Source organism: Neovison vison, chromosome 3 (genome assembly GCF_020171115.1).
Source record: "Neovison vison isolate M4711 chromosome 3, ASM_NN_V1, whole genome shotgun sequence".
Lineage (NCBI taxonomy): Eukaryota > Metazoa > Chordata > Mammalia > Carnivora > Mustelidae > Neogale > Neogale vison.
Window position 1 is genome coordinate 54,202,274 of NC_058093.1, and position 14,119 is coordinate 54,216,392.

Genomic DNA, 14,119 nt, shown 5'->3' on the forward strand with positions numbered 1-14,119 from the left:
CATCTCCTGGAGTTCCGCCTACATCCCTCTCTCTATATAGATCATATCCTTCCTTTCTTCAGACTCCACCACGATTATTTATCTAGGTTTTTGTGGAGCCAGGGCCATATTACTGTTTGAATTTGGGAAGTTGTATATAGGGTGCCCGGTTAAGAAACAGAGTGCGCCTGGCTTTCCGGACCCCTGTTCTCAGTCCCAGAGCACTTTGCATATCTTTTTGGCCTTTGGCCTTGAACGTAGCACCAGGCCTTGCACAGAGCACATTTGAATTTTCCAAAACTCTGCCATCGTTCAACGTTTTGGAGTTTCATCAGGGCTTACACTTAAAAGAGGGCTTTCTCGATAGGTAACTTTTTTTGTGGGGACATCCTGTTCACACTTTCCTACTTAGGCCGGTTTTCCTATACCCCAATACTCCTCCTACCCACTAAGATGTTCATATACAACTGGAGGTAGTCTGTTTTCTTGTAACCATCGATTAATGGACCAGTGAGACAATTTCTCCTCCTGATCAAAATGTCTCAGATATATGAACTCCCAAATTTCCTGGGATGCCGATATATAATTTACAGATGGAAAAGGTTTTTAAGGGATCCAGGCCTAGAGAGAGCGTTAAAAGGGTGAGGAAATGGTTGTTGGTTCGCAATCAAGACAAAATGTGATAGTGAAGGGTTCACTCTGAGGGAATTTGGAAGACTAGGAAATACGGGTTTTAATTAAGTCCTGTTTGTGCCACCTTGCAGAAATTACAGCCTCGCACTCTGCCTCAGTTTCCTTGTCTTCAAATGGAGAAAGGATGGCTTCTAAGCTTCTTTCAACACTAAATTCTGGGATAATAAAGGACAAAATTGTTTTCAGATACCTAAAGTTATGAATATGAATACCTGTGTCTCATGGGAAAAATATAACCAAATATATAATAATTTGGTCTGACAATTTTTTACTTTGTACATTTCAAAGAGAAAATATGTTAGGGCCCCTTCAGAAAAAAAATGAATTCAACTATATCATTAAAACTATCTTAGGAAGAAATAATAGTTGTCACTCTATGCTTCACTTACATGATAGCAGACATAATTTCAGTCTGATGTCTTAGGATTTTTCCAACACCATGTTCTCTCACACAAGTGAATGAATTATGAGTAGCAAAATGTACTAGGATCACTTTCCTCCAATTTTGCTCCCAAATCCAGCTTATATAGCTTTTAGGAAGAGGTTTCCTGTTGAAAGACAGGGAATTGTTTATCAGTGGGTGGTGTGTATGAGACAGGCAAAGTCTTCTTCTGATTGACCCTCATCATTGTCAGAATCTGCTTTAATCTTCTGTCTCCAGGTTGGTGAAGACAGGAAACATAAAAAAGGCAGAAACAAGTTTAGAGCCAAAACATTTGCTTCACGTAGATACCACCGAAGTGTGATCACAACTAAAAGTTAACCAGTATTTTCCCGGTTCCAAAAGCACATCTGTCTCTCTTTCCCATAAAATGTTTCAAATCTCTAATTTCATTTTAAAGTTCTTTCTTTTGCAGCTTACAAAGAGACATTTTTCTTTCACTACTACTTTTCCTGAAACTTCCAGCTTCTCACATAGTTTTAAATTAAAACTCTTTTGCTTCCTTCTTATCCCTTTTTAATGTGATAAATTCCATCCTCCATTATCCTTATCCTTAAAAATTTAACAGGATGAGAATTAGGTTACAACTGAAACATGTCCAAATTTTATGAGGTGGAGAGGTATGGGAGCTTAGCCCTGGAACCCAGGAGAAATACAGTGAAACAACCAGTTTCCTTAAAACAAAAGGAAAAAACCCCAAACAACCACGTTGAAATTTGTGAAATAGGAGGCTGAAAATGTGAAAAATCTTTCATTGGATCTCCTTGATAGCATAAAGCTTGTTACAATTTTTTAAACATAGCAGATGTCTTAGAATATGGACATTTCTCAATATTTCTGACGTTTCTGTCTACCTGAGGTTAAATCCTTTTAAAAGACTACTCACAGTAACAGCATTGAAGAACTTATTAAAGAAACTACTGTGCACTCCTGCCTTATTACTCAGTTAATCCTGCTCTCTATTTAGAGAGCAGTGCCGGCCAGGTTGAGGCTTCAAAGGAATGAGCACAAATATTTGCCATATCCTATGCAGTATAGTTTTGGTGATAGAATTCATTTCAGAAAATATCACTGAAGTTATAGTATAAGCAAATCTCAGCAACTTTCAAATGGATAAATAGAAGGTTAGCAAGAAAAGTGATGAGGGATTCTCAGTATCAGGAAAGAAACAACCAAGGTTATAGACCTGGGAGTTTTCTGCATTTAAAAGATCAAGAAATCAAGGCAGGCAGTGTTCTTATAAAATTTAAAAACAAAACAAAAGCCACCCAAAACTTGAGCAAAGTTAACAGGAATCCCAACATAGCTCAATATACGCACATACAGACATAACCAGCCCTTCCGATAAGGTTGTCCTGATTTTATTTTTCATTTTCCTACACAGAGGAAGGGGGGAGGGGCAGAGAGAGAATCTTAAGCAGGCTCCACACTGAGCATGGAGCAGGGCTCTATCACACAACCCTGAGATAATGACCTGAGGTGAAATCGAGAGTCAGATGCTTAACCAACTGAGCCACCTAAGTGCTCAGGTTGTCCTGATTTTAATGGTTCTGCCCAGAGTGCATAGACTTTGGTAACTCATTGATGGGGGTCCCTTGCAAACAACATTTTTCTGCCAGTATAAATTACAACAACAAACCAGGATTTGTGGAAAGTGAATTTTAACAAATTCCTTGTGAGGGGTCAGGGTCCTTGGCCTTATTGCCCTTTGATTCCTTCCTGGTTTTTTTCCCCTTTCTCTGGACTTTCACACAGGGAGGCTGATATAACCAGCTGTGGTTTCCCTTCCTTTTTTAGGAGCTGCCTGCCAGCTGGGTGTAACCAATGGAAAGCAAGAGCAGGAGAATGTCCTACCCCACTCCCCAAGCTCTTATTCCTGCCAAATGCCTCAGGACCGCTAACTCTGGACTGCAGTAACATTGCCTTTTCCTTTTATTCCCCCAACATTGGGGTTGGAGTAACTTCATCCTGTCTTCTTTTTTTGTTTCTCAGCCCTCTGTCACCTGTTTTACTAATTCCTTGAATTAAATTTTCCCTGTGTTGAATACTTAAAGCAGTTCCCGTTTTCCAGGTTGGAGCCTGACTCCATACATCCTACTGAAGGGCACTATTAGCTGATACACATGGAAAATCAATTGCTCCTTGATATTTTTTTTGCTAAAAATGTTTTTATTTGCTTTTTTATTTTTTTATTATTTTTTTTAATTGAGAAAAGAGAACAGGAGTGGGGATGGGGAGAGGCAGAGGGAGAGGGAGAAGCAGACTCCCCACTGAGCAGGGGGTCTGATGTGGGGCTGGGTTCCAGGAGCCTGGATCATGAGCTAAGCTGAAAGCAGACACAACCCACTGAGCCACCCAAGTGCCCCTAGGAATTATTTTTTTATTGTGCTATATAGAAGGACTCATAAAGCCTTCAGTCCTCAAGAAAAAATCTTTAAAATTTCTTACAATTTTGTTTTTAAATTTTTTACTGTTCATTACCCAGAACTTCTTCATTAGCTGAGCCTGATTCATAAATTCCATGCTAAAAAGAAGAGTATCATTCAATATCTGTCAAGGTTTAATTTATATCACACAACGTCTATAAAACCCACTAATTCACCAGCTTATTTGTTAGGGGTTTCTCTGTCCCCTTGTATCTTAGAGAGAGAGAGAGAAAAGAAAAAGAGATAGAAAAAAACTTCCTGTATTATTGATCTGAAATATCATGTACGTGGATCCTTGGGATGATACTTCAAGATCTAAATTACCTCTATATTTTTTGCCTCCCTCTATTTTCTGCTACTGCTTCTCCCCTCCCTCACCACCCCTGTAAGCAGATCTCCTTCTGGGTGTTCATTGTTCATAGCCAGGATGAGGCAAAATGAAGGGCAAACAAAAAATGATCTGTAAGCATGGCTTTCTTTTATAAAATCTGAAATTTCAAGGGGAAAAAAAAATCCAGGACACTGCCTAAGTATCTTGAAAAAGCTTCAAAAAGAAAAGGATTTCCTTGAAACTGGAAGAAGGATTTTCCTGGGCACATACAAGAGGAGAGAGAAACAGAGAATGATCAGCATTTCCTGAGAAGAAACACGGAGCTGGGAGCCGATACTGCAGGATTTGCCCAAAAAGAGAGCCAGGAGTTGGCAGAGGAGTCTATGAGGTCATGCCTCTAGCATTCAGGTGTATCATGGGAGATGAATCATTGCACAGATGCCCCCTGGACCTCACTCATCTGTCCCAGGAATTATACTGGTTCTTCTTTCCATTGATCATTAACACCTAGGTGGCCACAGTGAGTCTAGGAGCCACCAGGAAACATCTCTCTCTTTTTCTGTTCTCTGCACTTCAACATGGAGCAATGTAAACTGCCACCACACATCAAGATTCTGCCGGAAGATAGAGCCAACACAGACAAAGTGGATCCAAGAGATGGAGAAGGAGAAATTGGGTGCTGAAGACATTTGAGCCTGGATCAAGCTATTCTTGGAGCTAAACCTATCATCAGATTCTCAAGTTATGTGAGTAAATCAGTTCTCATTTAGCCAAAGTCAGTTAGGATTGAATTTTCTGTCAATTGCATTGAAAAGAGTTGTAACTGATACACTTGTCCCTAATATCCTTTCAAGGCCTTAGCGCTGGGACATAGTACAGAACTTACCCGATGACTAATAGTGGCTCTATGCCATATGATACCAATTTATTCTACTACTTCTATTGGGCAGGACAAGGGGGGACTTATCATTATCAATAGGAAGTGGCATGTCAGAATCAAGTGGGAGTGCCCATTGTTGGCTGAATTTCCAGGAAGGATGAAACTCTTCTTGCCCCAGATATAGTAAACCTTTTGATCAGCACAACATAGAATTCAATGGTCAAAGCAGAAGACATGAAACATAGCAGCCTTTGGTCCCTGTATATCTCCCATCTCTTTATTGCTACATGCTACCTCTAGCATCTAGTCCTAGCCAACTAAAATAGTTTCCCAAATTGTCCACGCTACTTCATTTCTTAGTAACTTTGTACAAGTTCTTTTCCCGGGCTGAAAGGGACCTCATATACCACCTACCCTTCAAGACTTAGCTTGTATGCACTAGCCTCTGTGAAATTTCACCTGATACCCACATGCCCTACTCCTCACACCTTCCACCCCCACACTCTAAAATTGATCACTCACTGTGTCACCCTCTGTACCTTCTATTGTGACTATATGCAGTTGCTTATTTCTCTCCCTCCCCTACTGGACTGAGCTCCGTGAAGGCAGGCATTCTCTCCAATTCTTGGAATTTTAAGGACCTGACCATTAGCTATCGACAATTCTTTGTGATTAATGGAAATAATTGAATAAAGGAATGTAGAAATAAAAAGAGGTGTACATTTTTATAGCTGGGACCTTAAAGTTTACTTAATCTTTTATTTTTAAAAAACATTTTATTTATTTATTTAAGAGACTGAGATCACAAGTAGGCAGATAAGCAGGCAGAGAGAGAGGAGGAAGCAGGTTCCTCGCTGAGCAGAGAGCCCGATGCAGGGCTCGATCCCAGGACCCTGGGATCACAACCTGAGCCGGAGGCAGAGGCTTTAACCCACTGAGCCACTCAGGCGCCCGAAGTTTACTTAATCTTTGTGATCAAAATATTTGTCACAGTAATAGGAATTGCAAAGTTATAAATTCTAAGAGAGTGGAATGTTAAATTTCATTAGAACTCATTATATGATAGCACTCTTTATTTTATTTTTGCATGAATATAGCAGTATTTTTGCAAAGTTTAAGAATTCTTGTTCTTTGAATTTAGCTACCTTTCTTTTCTCTTTTAAGATTTTTCTATTCTCTTCAAGTATTTTACTTCTTATGCATTGTCTGTTTGCTCCTCGGGCTTACATAATATTTGTGATTAGATAATATTTTATTATAGCCAAGAATGAAAACATCAGTTCAAATAGCACATGAAATCAGATACCTAACAGAACCAAGTGAATTATCGTTGGAAAAAGACCCTCTACCCACTTTATACAAATACATACACACACACACACACATTCATTTCCATACTCTTTAATAATTCCATGATTTCAACATCTTTGTGTAGGAAGGGAGTTGCTGTCACTTGAAAAGGTTACAGTAATGCATCCTGTTTCTTATAGACCTATAGAAATCTGGGCATGGTTAGAAGCAGGAGGATGAACAAAGTGGGAATCGACATAACTCTGCATAAAAATGTAGCCAGTTATCTCCATTTAGGGTACACTCAGTATAGATTATATTTGGAGAAATGTTTCTCTTTTTTAAATGTGAATTGTCGTTGATAATTATTACTCGCTCTTGGTGGATATGTTTGTGTAGAATCCAACAGATGATCAAGAAGAATGAGGTGGTGAGCAAATCTTCACCGCTACCAACAGGCGAAAACTGAAATGCAAATGCTCCAGGAACCGTGCTGTTAGAGACCTGTGTTGCTTGACTCAGCCTTTGGGAAAAGTATTGCTGCAAATAATATCCTGTGGGTTGCACTGGTTGGGAAAGAGGGATGAACCATCCATGAGATTTAATTACCATGAGTGGTGTATAAGGCAGTGAAGATATATAACTGTAGAGCAATGAAGGAAGGTGCTGTTCAAGATGAAAGTAAACAATGGTGGACCTTGAGACAAGGAGCCAGACTAGGAATGAGGTTATGCTCTTAGGGATCTCTATGTAAATATTCTACCTTAAGGTTGTTGTTGCTCTTATCTTTTGAACTATTGGGAAGTTTTATTTTGTGAACAGTTTTTAATCTTTATGTTGTAATTCTCTTCATTTGCTTCTAACTTTTAGCTGTTATTAACACCTGTACAGACTAGGGTGGTGGGGTGTGGATCAATCAAGGAGAAGACCAACATCAGCAAGTAATAACCTTTTGTATATTGCACCTCCCAAAGGCCATTGTGTTGTGGTCCCAACTTTTGACAGTAGCAGGGGAAATGAGTAATGGTCTGAGAAAGAGCATGGAGAACAAGGCTTCTGAAAGAGCTATGGAAGAGCAAATGACTCAGGAGCAGACATGGCGGTGGAGAAAAGGGGGCAGGGTATTGAAGGCTGGGGTCGAAAACTTCTTAGTCAAAAGAATCAGAACTTTGTGTCCATTTGAACTTCAAATACTGCATTGGCAAGCCTCCCTCAGATCTTGCTCTTTCTTCCCCCTTCCTTTAGCTTTCATCATTTTTAACCTGGATTTTGGCGACAGCCAACTGCATTGGCTCCTGTTACCAGTTGCTTCCTAGCTCTGGTCTGGTTCGCATCCCTAGTGGCACCATGGCCATCTTTCTAAAGGGTGCTGGCCCATGACCACTCTGCCAGGACCTCCTGTAAAAAATCCTTCTTTCCTTCTTTCCACCTGCTTATTGTCCTCAGGATTTTTTTTGGAAAAGTTGCACCTTTCCTTTGGCAACCTAGGTATTCAAAGTTAATAGATCCTTGTTTGGCTAAGAGGTGCCATTAGAGTCATGTTAATGGAATCACGCTAAACGGATTCCATTTAAAGATTTTACCCATTTAAAGATTACGCAAATTTTCAGTATTGAGACAGATGGCACCACAGTAGGAGCAGTGATGTCCTTGAAAGTCTGTTTTGTTGAGGAAAGTAAATGTTCACATCATGATCAAAAGGCTTGTGAGATACACTCCTTTAACAATTCTGTAATTCCATCATCAAATATTTCTGGTCATAGAGGTATCTGGGTGGAGAGAGATGGTAGTAAGATGGAGACAGTGGTGGGGTCAGTAAACACAGATTTTGTATACAAATGGATTGATTTGGGGGCACGGCTCTTCAACTTTCCACTCCATCTTTACCATGTTACATCAGGGGCTTAATAGCACACACGACCCATTTAATTTCCTGAAAATTAGTTATTTATAGCATTTTAAAAAGTCTTCTGTGAAGTTAATTCCATGCCTGAATTTTTTAATGTGCATAATGATTTTGTAAACACATGGAAGAGAGAGGAAGAGCCAGAAAATATGCCCCTTTATGCATCCCAGTAAGTCATGCCATTGAAAAGGGGCCCAGACTCAGCTTTGAAATCCAGTCTGGAGTTCCAATTATCCCTCTCTTTTCATATGCCTTGTCTGTCGTGATTGACTGGATAGCATAAAGCTGATATATAGTCTTGTCTTCATCAGTATTGCAGAAAAGTACACCGCTGACGTCTTTATACGTGTCATTAATTTAAAATTTCTCCTATATCAACAATGATGTTATAATACATTCAACTTTGGTATTTAGTTTATATGCCTTAAATTCAAAAGCTCTTCACCCACTGCTGCCCACATATGCTGACAACTGTTCTGATCCCAGCAGGAGTAACAGATTTTATTTCTTAAGCATTGCAGAACTACAACCAGAGTGTTATTATTAGATGAAAGATCTCATACTGGCTTTGCGATAGAGAAAAAAGAAAGAATTGAGATGGAAATAATCTAGACTATTTAAAAATGCCCCACATTTTCAAAATTGTAATTCAATTTGGTTTTCAAAGGTAGCATATTCACATGGATCAAAATCCAAAAGGTACAAAATTGTATACAGACAATAATTTCTGTCGTGTCCCTGTTCTGCCATCCAGTTCCTCCAGGCTAAACTGATATTATAAAATGTTTGTATTTTCTTCCAGAGATAGTCTACATATATACAAACAAGTGTGAACACACTTACCTGTTTAAGTATATATATTGTTTATTTTCCCTTAACAACTTACTTTGGAGATGTATTTAAATAAGGTATTTAAATATTTTTTTCTGGTTGCATACTATTCCATTGTAGGAATATATATATATATATATATATATATATATATATATTATTTTACCAGTGCCACATGAATGGATATTTAATTGGTTTCCAATCTTTTGCTAGATATTCCATAAGATATCCCTATATTTACATCATTTTGCCTATGGACAGGTACTACTTTAGCATAAATTCCTAGAAGTTGAATTTCTTTGTTAAAAGTCTATGTGATAATAGATTAAGTAATGTAATTTATTCCTGTTTCTATTGTGATAAAAAAAAAGTCAAAAGGAACAAATGAGTGCATTTTGAAAAATAAGTCTTACTCATACTCCTTTGCCTAACCACACACTTCCTTTCCCCAGAAGCAGGTGTGTCTCCAGTGTCCTGTATAAAAACCTTTCCTTGATTTTATACACACAAGCACAGGCACATACTATCTCTATGGGCAAGAATGTATCTGTAGGAGAATTTAATTTGTTGAGTTCGATTTGTATTTTATTGTGTACTGTAGTCTACAAGGAACAGAAGGCTCTTACAAAAATGGCTGAAAGGATTCAGTGTAACCATTTAAGTTAGGAACATACTCTTATTGCCTCCTATACCATCATCATTTAAAGTGATAATTCCACTGATTTTCTCTATGCACATCTGTTCCGTGTAAAGGGAAAGGAGGCTAAAAAGAACCCTGCACTGTCCTCAGCCAAAAATTGTCTGATGAGATCCATTCTTGAGTTTGCTCTGTATGCCTGGTAAAGAGCAGCACTCTGTAATCCTACCCTCCTTGTCAAGGGCTTCTCTTCCTCTTTCTCTTAGGCTGGATCCCCTTTTTCCTGTAGCCCATGTAATCCTCTTTCTCTTAGTGTTCTCCCTCTCTCTCTTCTCCCTCTCTGACACACACACACACACACACACACACACACACAGAACCACACATTCTCTCTCCCTCAAAATATATTTTCCAATAGCCAGAGAGCATGAGTGTGTAGGAGGTAAATTTTTTGAGATCTTGCATTTAAAAAAAAAAAAAGAAATTTCTTTATTCTTCCCTCTGATTGGTTGACAATGGAGTTTTAGATGGGAAATACTCTACCCCTCCCCCAGAAATTTGTAGGCATTCCTCCAGTCTTACTGCTAAGAAATATAATGCCACGGGCTTGGATGGCTCATTCTGTTAAATGTCTGCCTTCTGCTCAGGTCATGATCCCAGGGTCCTGGGATTGAGTCCCACATCAGGCTCTTTGCTCAGTAGGGAGCCTGCTTCTTCCTCTGCCTGCTGATCTCCCTGATTATGCTCTTTCTGACAAATAAAAAAATAAAACCTTAAAAAAAATACAATGCCATTGTGATTTCTAACACAATTTTTTTCCTCTTTGGAAACTGTGGTGATCTCTTTATCGCTAGTATTTAAAAATTTTCTAATGATATGCCTTGATGTGATTTTATTTTCATCTATTATATTGAGCAATGGCTAGGTAGGCTTTTCAATCTGGAAATTAAGGTCTTATCACTGTGGAGAATTTTCCTGAATTATTTCACTAATTATTATTATTTCACCAATGATTGCCTCTTGAATGTTCTTTTTTCTCCTTTGTTCCTTTTTGAGTCATTGTATATGTGTGTGTGTGTATACAAGTATATACATATTTGAATTTGCTATATTTTTTGAGAAAGTTTCTCAACTTTATTTCACAATTGAAGTTCTTTTCTTTCTTTCTTTTTTTTTTAATTAATCTCTGCATCCAAGGTGGGGTGTCAATTCATGATACCAAGATCAAGGGTCTAATGCTCCAGTAAGCAAGCTAGGCACTCCCTAACTGACATTCTTAAGTACTATAAATTTTTTGTTTATTTTTTTGTTGTCAGTACTTTTATAACATAAACTTTACCATTTTAACCGATTTTTAGTGTTATTTAAATTCACATTGTTGTACAATCATTAGTATCATCCATCTCCACAACTTCTTCATCTTCCAAAGCTGTAATTCTATACCCATTAAATAATTCCCCATTCCTCCCTTCCCCAAGCCTCCTGGTAACCACAGTTCTATTTTCTGTCTTTATGACTTTGATAACTATAAGTACCTCACTTAAGTAGAATAATACAATATTTGTCCATTTGTGTCTGGCTTATTTCACTTAATATAATGTCTTAAGTTTTCATCCTTGTAATAGTGTATATCAGAATTTTGTTCCTTTTTAAGGCTGAATCATTTTCCATTGTATGTGTATATCACATTGTTTATCCATTCATCTGTCAGTGAATGCTTAAGGTGTTTCCATATTGCTATTGTAAATAATTCTTCTATAAACATTGATGTATCATATTTTTTATTTATACAATTATATATTTTTCAGGAGTTTTCTGAATGTTCCACTTGTATTATATTTTTTAGGCTGTGAAATCTTAATTCTCTGAAGACATGAATGTTAGTGTGTGTGTGTTTGTATGTGTATATAGATAGATATAGATATAGGTATAGATATATTGTGTATATATAAATTTTCATCTCCCTGCATGGTATTCAAGTTGAATTTGTCTGCTTGTTTATTTTGGTATGTTTTCCATGTTAGAGTCTTTTTTCCCCCCAGATTTCTTATAATCTTTGATTTTCAACTCTTGATTAAGAATGAAAGTCTAAAAGCCAATAGGGAGCTCTGAATGCATATATGTATATGGGGCTTACTGACCTTGAACTTTACAGCAAGGTGGTCTGGGAAGGCTGTGTATTGGACATCCTTGTTAGCCCTATTTTTGGGTCTTTCCAGTTGGGATAGACAGGTTTCCAGAGAAAAGTCCATCTATCTCTTTCCTGGAGTGTTGATATCTGGTTGCCAGTGCCTGGGGAAATGACTGTGGAAAGGGTTTGAGGGGATATTTTCGATAGACTATTCAAGTATTCAGCAGCACTTGGTCTCTCTCGGTCCAAAATAGAACCATGGACTTATCCAAGGTTGAGAGAGTCAGTCCCCTACTGGTGTGGAATTGGGAATCTAAACAGACGATTGCTTCTCCATCAGCTTTCACCCAGTCCTTCAGCACTGACCTTGCCTCTTTCATTTTCAGTTCCACAATTACCTAGTGCTTCCATTTCTTGAACCTTCTGAGGATTCTGCAGTGTTAATGGGAATTCTCAGCTTTCCCTTTTACAGCTTAGTTTCCACTCTATGAGGTCGGCTAAATCAGTCAAACTTCATCCACCTATTTTCTAATTTTCAAAAGTATGTAGCTGTTACCTCATCTCTTCCTCCCCATCTTTTTGTGTCTTTAAAAAAATGCCACTTCAGGATTTCCTGAAGTGGTAACTGTTAATATGTGTGTGTTCAGTTCTTAATTTAACCATGAACTCGCCCCCCATATTTAATGCTTGCCTGGAAAAGATAGTAAGGATCTCCTTGTTTCACCAAACTTCCAAATGATTTAGGGTTTTAAAATTTAGTTTTATGCCAGGGGTGCCTGGCTCGTTCAGTTGGTTAAGCATATGACTCTTCGTTTCGGCGCAGGTCATGAACTCTGGGTCCCGTAATCGAGCCTGCCTGGGGCTACGTGCTGGTTATGGAGTCTGCTTGGGATTTTCCCTCTGCTCCTATAGGTCCCCTCTAAAAAAATTTAACTTTATGCCATTAACTTAATGCTACCTTATTGAAAATTCTCACATTTCCTTATTTCAAGATAATAGAAATTGGTTTATTTTTCCACAACTAAGGCATTAAAGTTTTGGTCTAAGTCACATGACGTTTCCATTCTGAAAAAGCATCAGCAAATATTTATTTTAAGGTGCAACTTAAAATATTTAAAATATTTATTTTAAGGTGCAACTTGCCTACAGACACTCTATTAGAAGGAATAATCATTAAGAAAATTGTATTTAAATTACAGTGGGTTTAAAATTATAAATGAGTTGTGTTATTTGGTCCTCATTTATCAAAAAAATGGGCTCCTCTTGGTGGTCTTTTAGAAGAAGTTTAATAATATTTTCTTTGAGGTCATGGCAATTGGTCAAATTAAAGTAGTGTTGCAATAATTCAAATGAATCTGCAAGAAAAAAAAAAACCTTAAAAATAAAAATGGCACCTGTTTATTACCCAGATATATCTGTTCCCTCTGCTTCATTTTAGTCATAGCTATTTAATTTCCTGAAGCAAAAAACAAACAGATTTTTCACTAATGTCAGTACTGCAGAGCTAGCATAGGACAGAAGAGCCAGCTGTACTCGATTTCGTCTTATGCATCATCAACAAAATTGGCAGCTAAGTTCTGATTTCAGAGCCTTTATGGTTAATGATGATGTACAAGCTGTGCTTGATTTTCAGATACAGGACTGATCTTTGCTGACAGAAAAATCTATTTTTGATTTGTAAATTGAGCAAATTTGATGCAAAATTATTGATGTAGGATAAACGCAGATCATGAAGATATCATTTTTAGACTCACATTTCTCCCCCTAAAACCACTTCAGTTTATTATTATTATAATCATCATCATCCTTATAATTATTAGCATTATGATGATGGTAACTAAGTATTTAACTAAAATTGCAGGGAAGTTTTGTGAATGAGTCATATATCGACAAGTCTTATACTAACTTAAGGATGTGACTGCAATGAAAGGAGCAACAGAACTAATTAGCAATCAATTCTATTAGCATCTTTAGCATCCTTAGCATCCCTGTTTGGGGATAAGGCTATTTCACAACCATATGTTGCAACTGATCATGAGTAAAAGCTTCCAACATTATGTAAAGAATGCTGGAGCAAACAGGTGCGAAAGAGGGGGGGGGGAAATGCTTCCTTGATTATAAGCACTTTGACAACAGAATTGCATTTCCGTCCTTGCTTAAAGAAGCTACTATATTTTTTTGAGTTCATACAAATCATTTTATCATACTTTCCAGTGGTGTACCATTGAATTTTTTTTGAAGAGGCAGCAGTTATGGCTCTGTGTAAAGGCATGTAGATGTAACATCTCATCTTGGATGTTCTTTTGTCTTGGCCCCATTTAGGAGCCCTGACCACACATAGCTGATTCTTTCATGCTACCTGTTTCCTGGAGATGGTGCTTCCTACCCCTTACTCTGTTTTGCCCCTTTCTTATTCCATACCTATCACTCCTTAACCTTATCATAACTTACCTGTCTTTTGTCCCATCCACTGAAGATTTTGCAAGGATACATGTGTTAAGAGCTTGAAAAATGTTTATTTTTTTAGATGTGTTATCCTTCTAGGAGTACAGATTTGCATTTTAAGAAGAACT

The 14,119-nt window shown here is 37.8% G+C and overlaps 1 protein-coding gene across 1 annotated transcript in view; it reads left to right on the forward strand.

Moving 5' to 3' along the window:
- Positions 1–4,597: 4,597 nt before the first annotated feature.
- GPD2 (glycerol-3-phosphate dehydrogenase 2) overlaps positions 4,598–14,119 on the forward strand; it is a 215,185-nt gene continuing 205,663 nt past the window's right edge. The window contains exon 1 of the mRNA XM_044242094.1: positions 4,598–4,617. The gene's annotated coding sequence lies outside the window, so the exon portion shown is untranslated. The remainder of the gene's footprint in view (positions 4,618–14,119) is intronic.